Raw genomic sequence first — 12375 nt, 5'->3', positions numbered from 1 at the left:
TCCTATTTTCCATGTCTTTGTTCCCGTTGTATCCGGCCCGCTGTCCGGGTCTTGGTTCCCGTTGTATCCCGCCCCCCTCCCGCTGTCCGTGTCTTTGTATCCCGCCCCCCTCCTGCTGTACCCGGATCGCCACCTGCGCCGCCATGACCCGCTGCCGCTCCACCACCAGCAGGCAGTTAGCACACTGACAGTCCCGCCAGCGCAGGAGCGCTTGTGCCCCTTCAGGCAGGACACCACCTCCGTCAGCTTCCTCTGCTCCCCGCAGCCCTTGTTGGTGCCCGTCGGGGTGCCCTGTGCCGGGGGGCGAAACCCCGGCGGCACTTCCTCCTCTTCGTCGTCTTCCTCCTCCTCGCAGGTGTCCCCCGCCGGCGGGGGGCTGAGGCTTGGGGGCGCGTCGCTCTCCTCGTCCAGCTCCAGGCTCTCCACGTCGATCTCAGAGTCCCCGGCAGCCGCCTGCAGCTCGTACATGGCGCCCAAGAGAGAGACACACAGACAAGAGAAATACAGAGATCTAGAAAGAGAGGGGAAGAGAGAGATACAGAGAGACAAAGAGAGGTACAGAGAAAGAGCGAGAGAGAGACGGAAATATAGGGAGACAAAGAGGGGGAGAGAGAGAGACAGAGAGAGTGGTGGGGGAGCAAAGAGAGAGAGAGGGGCACACTGCACACCACTCCCGGCATTCAGCACCCATAATTTACTTTCACTGGGGTCACACAGCACCTGTCTCATGACCTGTAGCCCCTCACCACCTGCGCGTGCCATGGTTGGGAAGACGCAAGCACCTCTGTCAAAATATTTCAGTCCTGACCCCGCTATCCAGGGTCACGCACGCAGCTCTGCTAATGTACTTCACTCCTGACCCCGAGCATCCGTGTATCTTTTATGGATCACACCAGCAGCTCCAGCAATGTGCATTAATGTTGACTTTCAGCCCTCCCTATTTCATGACTGCACCCTAGACAAAGCTCTGCTGGTGCATCTCACTGCTAGACTTCAGCGCCCCCTTGTGTATGCCTTGGTCACACACACACACTCCTCCGCCAGTGAACCCCAGCTCTGACCTTCAGGCCCCTCCCCCTCTCTGTTACCAGCCCAGGATCACACACTCGGTTCTACTGTGCGCCACTACCGTGGGCTGCGGCTTCACCTTCGTACTCCCTTCGTGGCCCAGGGGCCTCTACATTTAATAGAGGTAGAAGCAGCCCGTACGGAACCTGTGAGGGGCCAAAAGAGCAACTAAAAGACAGAAAACATAAAAAAAACATTGCTAAAAGCACTCATGGGTTGAGTGAGTTTATGGAGACTTGAGGTGAGGGGAACCAGAAACAAGCAGAAGGGGTGTGAGGGAGGGGGCGAAGGAGTAACAGGGAACGAGGGGGCGAGCGGGGAGGGAGAGAGGTGGAGATAGATGGAAGGATAGAATGAGAGGGGGAGAAACGAGGATGAGAAAGGGACAGAATGAATAGAGGGGGAAAAGATGGCGAGGGAGAGAGAAAGATGTGGCAGAGAGAAGTAGCGAAGGTGGGTGAGAAAAAGAAACAGAGGGAGGGAGGGAACAGAGGATGATATACAGTGACAGGAGAACGAGGAAAGCAAAACAAGAAAGGGGGAGAACAAGAAAGAGAGCAAGATCACAAAGGACGACAGGGGGGCACGTGTAGAGGAAACAAGGCGAGAGAGAGCGTGCGACGCTCAATCACGCCGAGAGAAAGAGGGAAAGATGGAGGGGAGAGTGAGTGGGGAGAAGAGAGAAAGGGGGGGGTTAGATATTAGAAAGAAAAAGGGGGGATGAAAGAGAGAACCAGGAGACGAGAGGGGAGGAGAGCACACGAGGAGAACAGTGCACCGTTCCCGAATATGAAGTCCAGTATGTAAGTAGCAAAACCTTTCACGTGAGATCCTTGGGTACGCTGTGGCGGGAGGTGCTGCTACTCCGGGACCTCGACTTGGAGGAAGTCGATGCGGAGGAGGAAGAACTCGCAGTGGTAGAAGAGTTGGGCTGCAACGCGGAGATTGCGACGGAGCTGCGAGTTGTCTGCAGGTAAGGTTGTTTCACTGAAAGAATACATTCTTACAGAGTAACAGGAACTGCGGACATAAGCCAATATATGTTTCATGGCGCTACGCTTCCGCCAGTCGGGTACATTGCTTGTTGCCCACACCTTACATGGCGGCCGCCTCTGCCCATGCATTATGTGTTCTATTGACAATAGGGTGACCAGGTTTTTGAGCCAAAAACAGGGTCGTTTAGTAGACGTAGAAGGACTACAATGTTATATCTGAGTGGTAGTGGCGACTTAAATGACAGCGCTTATCAACATAGGAGTACATACAACGATGCACAAACTGACTACATAGATGCAGCTTGTACACCTAGCCTGTTATGTACTAATTAAATTGCTTTCTGATAAGAACTGCTGACTCGTCCTTCCTTGGAATACATATGAAGACAAGCAGCCGCTCCTGTGTGAAAACCTGGACATCCGTTAATTTGCCAGGATAGCTTGCTCCCCTGCCCCCTGGCTGTGCTTGCTCCCCTGCCCCTGGCTGTGCTTGCTTCCCTGACACCTGGCTGGGCTTGCTCCCCTGCCCCCTGGCTGTGCTTGCTCCCCTGCCCCCTGGCTGTGCTTGCTCCCCTGGCTGTGCTTGCTCCACTGCCCCCTGGCTGTGCTTGCTCTCCTGCCCCCTGGCTGTGCTTGCTCTCCTGCCCCCTAGTTCCCCTGCTCCCTCGCTGTGCTTGCTTCCCTGCCCCCTGGCTGTGCTTGCTTCTCTGTCCCCTGGCTGTGCTTGCTTCTCTGCCCCCTGGCTGTGCTTGCTTCTCTGCCCCCTGGCTGTGCTTGCTTCTCTGCCCCCTGGCTGTGCTTGCTTCTCTGCCCCCTGGCTGTGCTTGCTTCCCTGCCCCCTGGCTGTGCTTGCTTCCCTGCCCCCTGGCTGTGCTTGCTTCCCTGCCCCCTGGCTGTGCTTGCTTCCCTGCCCCCTGGCTGTGCTTGCTCCCCTGCCCCCTGGCTGTGCTTGCTCCCCTGCCCCCTGGCTGTGCTTGCTCCCCTGCCCCCTGGCTGTGCTTGCTCCCCTGCCCCCTCGCTGTGCTTGCTTCCCTGCCCCCTCGCTGTGCTTGCTCTCCTGTGTGTGTGTGTAGCTCTGGGTGTGTGTGTGGCTCTGGGTGTGTGTGTGTGTGGGGGGGGCTTGTGTGTGGGGGGCTCTGTGTGTGTGGGGGGCTCTGTGTGTGTGGGGGGGGCTCTGTGTGTGTGTGGGGGGGGCTCTGTGTGTGTGGGGGGGGCTCTGTGTGTGTGGGGGGGGCTCTGTGTGTGGGCTGGGCTTGTGTGTGGGGGGCTCTGTGTGTGGGGGGCTCTGTGTGTGTGTGGGGGGGCTCTGTGTGTGTGGGGGGGGGCTCTGTGTGTGTGTGGGGGGCTCTGTGTGTGTGGGGGGGGCTCTGTGTGTGGGCTGTGTGTGTGGGGGGCTCTGTGTGTGTGGGGGGCTGTGTGTGTGTGTGGGGGGGGCCTCTGTGTGTGTGTGGGGGGCTCTGTGTGTGTGGGCTCTGTGTGTGGGGGGCTCTGTGTGTGTGGGGTTCTGTGTGTGTGGGGGGGGGCTCTGTGTGTGTGTGGCTCTATGGGTGTAAATGCAATAGGTCATGCATTTGCGAGCGATTAACCTATTGGCATTGTACATGACAATGCCATGTATTTAACGATTAAGCTATTGGCAATGTAAATGACAATGCCATTTATTTAAGATTTTAAAAAAAAAATGTCATGAGCAATGCCAATAGCTCTACCTTTTGATAATGCCGAGACCATTGCATTGTAAATGCTTGTTTGTTTTTCTGTTACTGAATTTTCCGGGGCGGGACCTCCAGTTCCTGCGTTTTATTGGTTTCTGGGGGCGACAGTTGCTGCAAAACCAGCCTCAAAGAGGAGATAACTATGTCAAGGCGCTCTATCTTTTCAATAAAGGTTTTTGTATCTTTCTCCAAAAAGTGTGTGTGGTCGTGTTTAATCTTTGTGGGGCTGTCTCTGGGTAGTTCTGCTCATCTCTCCCTCACACTGCCACCGACCTGTCCCCTTTCCCTCACACTTCCACTGCTACCTCGAATCTCTCACTCCAGCTGATCCTGTCATCTTTATTGCAATCACACCACCACGCCATCTCTCACTTGCACTCCCACCGACCCTGCCATCTCTCCCTCACCCCCCTCTCTTGCAGTCCACCTGCCCCTCTCCTCTCTACCTGGCACCCACAGTGCCCCCTCCCTCACACTCCCTGCCTCCTCTCTGTGCAGCCTACTCACACGTGCTGCCGTCATGTAGCTCCTCACGCTGTGCATTCATCCACCTCTGGCCCCCTCCCCTCTCTCTCTGGGTGCCCCTCCCATTCGTCTGGATGCTGCTCTCACATACTCTGAAACTGGAAGATGTTCACAGCCCATCTCTTTCTTTGCTTTCCCTGCCAGCTGGAGGGTGGTCATTACCTCTCTGAACACCTGCCTTACTTTTAGGTCAATAAGGTTTCTTTCGGAAGAGCAGCCAGTCCCCGACCCCCCCCGCCCCCTCGTACTTTCCCCCCACTCTCCCTCCCACCTCTAGCTCTCTCACACACTCTTCCCAGCTCTCATTTCCTTCACTTCAGGTCTTAAAGGTTTTTGTCCCTCACTCCCACGCTCTCCTCCTCTTCTTTGGGTGTCTTCGCACACATTCGCACTCCTTGCTGCGTCTGTCGCCTGCTCTCTTTCTTTCTCACTGACTCTTTCTTCTTCTCTGCCTGGAGTTTATTCAGTGCTTTCTGCACAAACCACCTTTTCCTCTCTGTCTATCTGTCTGTGCATTCTGTGCACCTCTCACCCTATCCACCAGTTCCCTGACTCACAGAGTACGCAGCACGCTCTGACGCTCCCTCTTGCTCCCGCGCGCTATGTCCGGGACCCCAGTTCCAAAGCCCAGGTGTGTCGCCGCTGTCCTCGCCATCGCTGTGGTCTTCGTCATCACCCGCCTGCTCTGGCCTGGACTGTGGTGATTGCCCTGCTGCTCCTGTTTGCCACCCTCTTCCGGCTGCTCCTGGCCGGTGTCCTGCCTCCCACGGGCCTCATCCAGACCGGGGTCGGCGCGCCTGGCCAGGGCCCCTTCACAGAGCTGGTGCTCAGGTGCACGCCTTCCGCCCTGGCCAGCTACCTGCTCGTGCACTGCCCCAGCTGGAGCGGCTGGCCCTGGTGGGCCCTGCCTTCCCTGCACTGCGGTGTCCCTCCTGGTCCCCCAAGCAGCAGAGTTCATTTCGTGAGGGAGCACCTGCAGCTCAGAGACGAGGGGCTGGTGGCCCTTGACTGGGCGGTGGGCCTGGGGGCACGGAGGCGCAGGTCATCCTCGAACTCCAGCACTCTAGTCCTGCTTTGCATCCCAAACTCCTTCGGGAAGATGACCCGGAACTTCACTGAGGTGAGTTTGTAGTCAGTGGGGCCTGGGTGATGCTGGTGAGTTTATCACTTGTGGGTTCCCGTGCGTCACTGCTTCCTTTGGTATAAAGAAGACTGGTTCGCGCACCCGAGACTGCCGCCAGCACTGCTCCCCAGATGAGCCTACCATCATCAGAGGAGGGCTGGGCGATGCTGGTCAGGATGCCACCCTGTCCGTACCGGGTCAGGCCTGTGATGGGTGATGTCATCAGTAATCAGTGGGGTCACACAAGTGAGTTTATTAGAAGAGCGAGTTAGACTTTTCCATCCGATGCCATGGGTTGCTGGGAGCAGCCAGGGACAGCAGCAGCGATGAACTGCCCTAAGAAGGGACACCGGATACTGTGTTTGGCTATGTTTAGGCAAGCCTGCCTAAGCTTCTTGACCCTCCACTGGTAGTTGTGGCCGGTCTAAGCTTCTTGACCCTCCACTGGTAGCTGTGGCCAATCTAAGCTTCTTAACCCTCCACTGGTAGCTGTGGCCGGTCTAAGCTTCTTGACCCTCCACTGGTAGCTGTGGCTGGTCTAAGCTTCTTGACTCTCCACTGGTAGCTGTGGCTGGTCTAAGCTTCTTGACCCTCCACTGGTAGCTGTGGCCGGTCTAACCTTCACAACCCTCCACTGGTAGCTGTGGCCAGTCTAAGCTTCTTGACCCTCCACTGGTAGCTGTGGCCAGTCTAACCTTCATAACCCTCCACTGGTAGCTGTGGCCAGTCTAAGCTTCTTGACTCTCCACTGGTAGCTGTGGCCAGTCTAACCTTCATAACCCTCCACTGGTAGCTGTGGCCGGTCTAAGCTTCTTGACTCTCCACTGGTAGCTGTGGCCAGTCTAACCTTCATACCCTTCCAGTGGTAGCTGGGGCCGGTCTAAGCTTCGTGACCCTCCACTGGTAGCTGTGGCAGGTCTAAGCTTCTTGACTCTCCACTGGTAGCTGTGGCCGGTCTAAGCTTCTTGACTCTCCACTGGTAGCTGTGGCCAGTCTAACCTTCATACCCTTCCACTGGTAGCTGTGGCCGGTCTAAGCTTCGTGACCCTCCACTGGTAGCTGTGGCAGGTCTAAGCTTCTTGACTCTCCACTGGTAGCTGTGGCCAATCTAAGCTTCTTGAACGTCCACTGCTAACTGTGGCCGGTCTAAGCTTCCTAGACTCTCCCCTGGTAGCTGTGGCCGGTCTAACCTTCTTGACCCTTCACTAGTAGCTGTGGCTGCCCTAAGCTTCCTTGACCCTCCACTGGTAGCTGTGAGTGACCCACGCTTCCTTGACTCTCCCCTGTGCCCTGCGTGTGCCTCTGCTCCCTGCGTGTGCCTCTGCTCCCTGCGTGTGCCTCTGCTCCCTGCGTGTGCCTCTGTTCCCTGCTTGTGCCTCTGTTCCCTGCTTGTGCCTCTGTTCCCTGCTTGTGCCTCTGTTCCCTGCTTGTGCCTCTGTTCCCTGCTTGTGCCTCTGTTCCCTGCTTGTGCCTCTGTTCCCTGCTTGTGATCCGGTTTTTGTGCCTCTGTGCCCTGCTTGTGATCCGGTTTTTGTGTTGCTCTCCTGCCCCTGCCCCCTCGTTGGTTGTGCTTGCTGTCCTACCCCCCACCCCCCTAGTTGGTTGTGGTTGCTGTCCTGCCCCCCTAGTTGGTTGTGCTTGCTGTCCTGCCCCCCCTAGTTGGTTGTGCTTGCTGTCCTGCCCCCCCTCATTGGTTATTATTGCTGTCCTGCCCCCCCCTCGTTGGTTGTGGTTGCTGTCCTGCCCCCCCCACCGTTGGTTGTGCTTGCTTGTGATCCAGTTTTTGTGCCTCTGTGCCCTGCTTGTGCCTCTGTTCCCTGCTTGTGCCTCTGTTCCCTGCTTGTGATCCGGTTTTTGTGCCTCTGTGCCCTGCTTATGAACTGGTTTTTGTGCCCTGCTTGCGATCCGGTTTTTGTGTTGCTCTTCTGCCCCTGCCCCTTCGTTGGTTGTGCTTGCTGTCCTGACCCCCCCCCACTCCCCTCGTTGGTTGTGCTTGCTGTCCTGCCCCCCCCCCCCCCCCTCGTTGGTTGTACTTGCTTTCGATCCGGTTTTTGTGCCTCTGTGACCTGCTTGTGCCTCTGTGCCCTGCTTGTGATCTGGTTTTTCGTGCCTCTGTTCCCTAGGGCGTTACTGGGCAGAGAGGTGTGTATGGCTCTCTCTGTGTGTGTGGCTCTGTGTGTGTGTGTGGGTCGCTCTGTGTAGGTGTGGGTGGCTCTGTGTGAATGACTTTGTATGGGTGCCTCTGTATGTGTGTGTGTGGGTGGCTTTGTGTGTGTGGCTCTGTGTGGGTGCAAATGCAATAGGTCTCGCATTTGCGAGCGATTAAGCTATTAGCATTGTAAATGACAATGCCATTTATTTATGTTTTAAAAACAAAAACATAAATAAAAATCATGTCATGAGCAATGCCAATAGCTCTAACTTTAACAATGCAGAAACCATTGCATTGTAAATGCTTGTATGTGCTCTGATATTGGTCTAAGCGCGGGCAGTAAACAATACACAATAGATTTTTTGGCAAACATCAGTTCTCGCACCAAGTTGATGGATCAATGCTTCTAGATGCTACCAGTCCTGGTAACATAGAGGACCTCACAAATACTTGGGCAGTAAATGTGATCAGACACCTCCAGGTCATTAAAATAAAAGCATCTTTTATGGATTTAAAATAAAAATTCAGCTTACAAGAACCACATCACCAATGCCATCTTTAAAGTACATAACATGGGAATCTCTTAGGTAAGGCAAAGTTTCATCTAGTATTTGAATCACTCGGAGCCAAAAAATAAAACTTTACTCAATTATCAAATAAAGATTCTCAACTTTATACCACCACTCTTGTGACATTGTTGAATTTGAACTTCCAAAACCGAGCAGCTTATCCCAAGTTTTCTCTCTCCCTTTTAAAACATCTGTAAAGCAGTCTACAAGCACACACACTATCCTCATGTAGTGAATGACTTGTAACTATGGGTGTCAGCACATTTAACACTGGTTCCACCGACTAATCATACTCAGATCTCACAGACCACGTTTTCCCCGATGTGGTACCTAGTGCCTCACCTAGAACCAGTTCTCTAAAACCCTTTCAGTAAGTCTTCCTAACAATGTTAAACCAGCAATTTCCCTGCTCCCCAAGTTCACTAATAAAACAGATTGCACTTTTGACTTGCCCATTTACTCCACACACCCTCATACTTCTAGGACACATCTTTAACACCTTCGCAAAAAAACCTCCATCAAGATCAAATCTCCAATTTCATTTTTTCTTTTTTATTAGAAAAAATACCTGGTCATAACAGAGAATAAATAAATGTCATCCAAACGTATGTCTTAGGTAAAAAAAGAAATTAAAAAAAACACTTATGGTTTAGATAAAATTCGGTTTGTACCAATAGTTAAAAAAAGCAGTGCATAGAGAATAGAAAACAGAGAAAGACACATAATTCATTAGCAGAAATATACAGGGTTATATGCGGGGTGTAATCCAATCCGTGATGGGTCTCCAAATATTCTGCCCCCACTCCCTCATTACTCTACCCCTACATTTATAGAGAGCATATCCGATGTTCTAGATTCCCAAAAGCCTTGCCAGACACATCTGATAAGAAGGGGGTGATACATCCTTCCACCCAGCAGCTAGCAGTAGCCGGAGGACCGCTACTGATATAAATATAAAAGCATCACTCTCCTTGATAAGGCCCAGATTGTTATCAGCTCCAATTACCATTAGGGTAGGGGATAGGTCGATCTTAAAACCTAGCAGCCCCTCCCAGAAATGTTCTATCTCCCCCTTAATTACAATTAGCTGATCACAATAGTAAAACATATGTAAAGGTCAGTTGGGCCTTCCAAGCACCTAGGGCATTTATGATCCCCCTTTTTCCCCTAGTCAAACAATTTAGCAGGGGTGAAATATAAGTTAAAAGGTGTTTTATAGTGTTGGGCTTTCAAATTTGAGGACCGAAATACCTTATTTGATAGCTGCAAGGATTTATATAAGTCCACATCCGGGTCAACCAATTTGAGAGCCCAAGACTTTTCACTCTTTTCCAGGTCGTCATGCAAGCTAGCAATCAAATTACCGTAGATCATTTTAATTTTAGATCCACCCTTCAACAGATAATCTATCATACTGATCTGACCTCCTGGAATAATCCGGGGTCTGATGTTCTTCAGTAGACCGGAAATTTGCAGTTACTTGAAAGCCTGATTTGCTGGAATTCCAAATTGCTGCTGTATCTCAAAGAAGCTCAGGAGATTATCAGCTTCATAGATATCTCCTATCTTTTTAATCCCCTTTTGCTCCCACAGTATCCCCATACTATTGTTACTGATCTGTGGAAAGATGCTAGAATTCCAAAGGGGTGTATAATAATTGATTTTAGGAATTTCCAGTGCCTTTCGAATTTTTCACCAAATTTCCCATACACTCTCCACAACCTTAAAGCGCGTCTTCTTATAATATCGCCTATTATTTCTACGTAACAGGAGACCTAATGCCTCTTTACCCAACAACAACTCATATATAGATGGTATATCTTGATTATCGTATCGAGTGACGGAAGTTTTTGTCGCCGGTTCGAATAATATCGCCATCTGGCTCAGCAAACAAGCCCATTGATAAAATCTGATATTAGGCATTGCCAGCCCACCCCTTGATTGGGGAAGTGACATGAATTTCCCCGATCGTCTAATTTAGCCATATTGCCAAATAAAGTTTAGGAAAACTGACTCAATTGTTCTCAACGTAATGTCGTCAATCAGATAGGGAATTGAGCGAAAGAGATACAGTATTTTAGGGAGCATAGTCATTTTAAGTACATTTACTCTTCCTATAATAGAAAGATGGAGAACTTCTATTCTCAGGCTGCAACGCTATGAGAGGCCTTCAAGGTCACCATTACGAGGGTATGTATTGGGACAGTAGCAGGCATACTTCGTGATATAAGAACACAATTGCAGAGAATTGAATCCGAGCTGCGCGACCTAGAGCGGGACTATGCTAGCCGCCCTAATCTTCTAAACTGCCTAGGATACAGGAACTGATAGCGGAATATGATTCGCAGGCGGAGGCAGAGATCGAGTACATATCTCGCAGACACGCAGCTAGACTGTACAGGGAAGCGGGCAGGCCGGGTCGGATGCTAGCGTTTAAGATTAAGGTGAGATTAGAACAGCAGCGTGTGGATAGGATAGTGGACAACGCGGGAGCCGAGTATTATACTGCGGAGGCTATCACGGAACAGTTTCGTATATTTTACGCGGATTTATATAGTACACGGGGTTCGCTGCCGACAGAGGAGTTTGACGCGTATTTGGACGACATTGCGTTCGCTTGGCTATCGGATGTGCAGCGTAAGTATCTATGTCTTCCCATTGATGAACAGGACATTATATTGGCAATTGAGGCGCTGCCTAATGACAAGGTGCGGGGCCCGGATGGGCTTTCGATAGAATTTTATAAGAAATATGCAGATCTCCTTGCGCCGCATCTACTCGACGTCTATGCGGAAGCATACGATGCCAGGATGCTTCCCCCATCATTAAGAGAGACACTCATTGTCACATTGCTTTAGAAAGACAAACCTCCGGAGCGATGTGATTCATACCGCCCGTTATAATTAATTAATATTGACGCCAAGATCTTAGCGAAGATTTTAGCCACTAAACTGCAGCCCTCGTTGCAAGGACTGATTTCACCAGATCAATCGGGTTTTGTGCCTAAGCGGTCCACCTCGCATAACCTTTGCACGCTTTTCTCCATGGTCCATGTGTTGGAGCCTACTTTGGAGGCTGCGGCAGTGTTATTAGATGCTGCCAAAGCGTTCGACTCTGTAGAGTGGCAGTATATGCATCAAGTCTTGCGACGTATGGGGTTCCCTCACTGTTTCTCCAATGGATAACGGTGCTCTACATGGCGCCCTCGGCAAGGTTGCGAGTCGGCGGGTTGACATCTGAATCGTTGTGTATTGAGCGGGGAACTCAGCAGGGCTGCCCTCTTTCGCCCATGCTGTTTGTGATCATTTTGGAACCACTGACCTGCGTTATCCGGCAGCGACATAGGGAGACCGCATGGAATTTTAATTATCGCCCAGTCTCTATTTCATTGTATGCTTATGACATGGTACTATTTGTGCGCGAACCGTCTCGATATCTGGCGCAATTGCTACGGGAATATGTAAAATTCGGGCGCATTTCCAGTTTACATATAAATTGGGAGAAGTCGTTCATAATTCCGCTAAGGACTGGGACCACACGGCCTGATCTTGAATTCCCACTGGTGTGGTCGGCGGACCCCGTTAACACCTTGGCTGCTAGGTGTTTTCCCCCCCAGTGCTGGAATGGCAGAGTTGCCTCTATTCATGACGAACTCAGCTCGTCATAAGCACAGCTCAACTGTGCCTCATGACGAGCTGAGCTCGTCATGAGCAGCGAAGGGGTTAAATATCTAGGAGTTGTGGGTGCACCGAGACCCAGCAATTGTGATTCGGGAGAATTATGGCAGAGCATGTACGAAATTGGAAAACCTAGTCGAGACCTGGTTGTTCCTGCCGCTGTCGCACCGTATCGCTCTTATTAAAATGGTGGTGCTGCCCAGGTTTCTTCATCTGTTCGTGAATGTGCCCATAGCGCTTAACATGTCCTTCTTTAAGACCCTTCGAGGCCATCTGCTTCGGCTGGTGTCGGGGGTTAAGGTGGCGAGAGTGCAGTGCTCAGTTCTCACCAGGGGATATGAGCAGGGCGGCTTCGCAGCACCAGACTTTTATGCGTACTATCTAGCGTGCAGGCTCAATATCTTTATTATTGGTACAGGCCGCATGCCTTCACGCCGCATGTTGCGGTGGAAGAGGGAGATGCAGCTCCCATCCCTCTGCACAGTGTGGTCAATCATTGCTCGCGTGGCACCCCAAAATCGGAGATCAACGCGGTTGATGCCACGGTCTCG

The sequence above is a fragment of the Lissotriton vulgaris genome, chromosome 5 (assembly GCF_964263255.1).
Source record: "Lissotriton vulgaris chromosome 5, aLisVul1.2, whole genome shotgun sequence".
Taxonomy (NCBI): Eukaryota; Metazoa; Chordata; class Amphibia; order Caudata; family Salamandridae; genus Lissotriton; species Lissotriton vulgaris.
The sequence above is the reverse complement of the archived record's forward strand: the minus strand, read 5'-3'. Positions refer to the sequence as shown.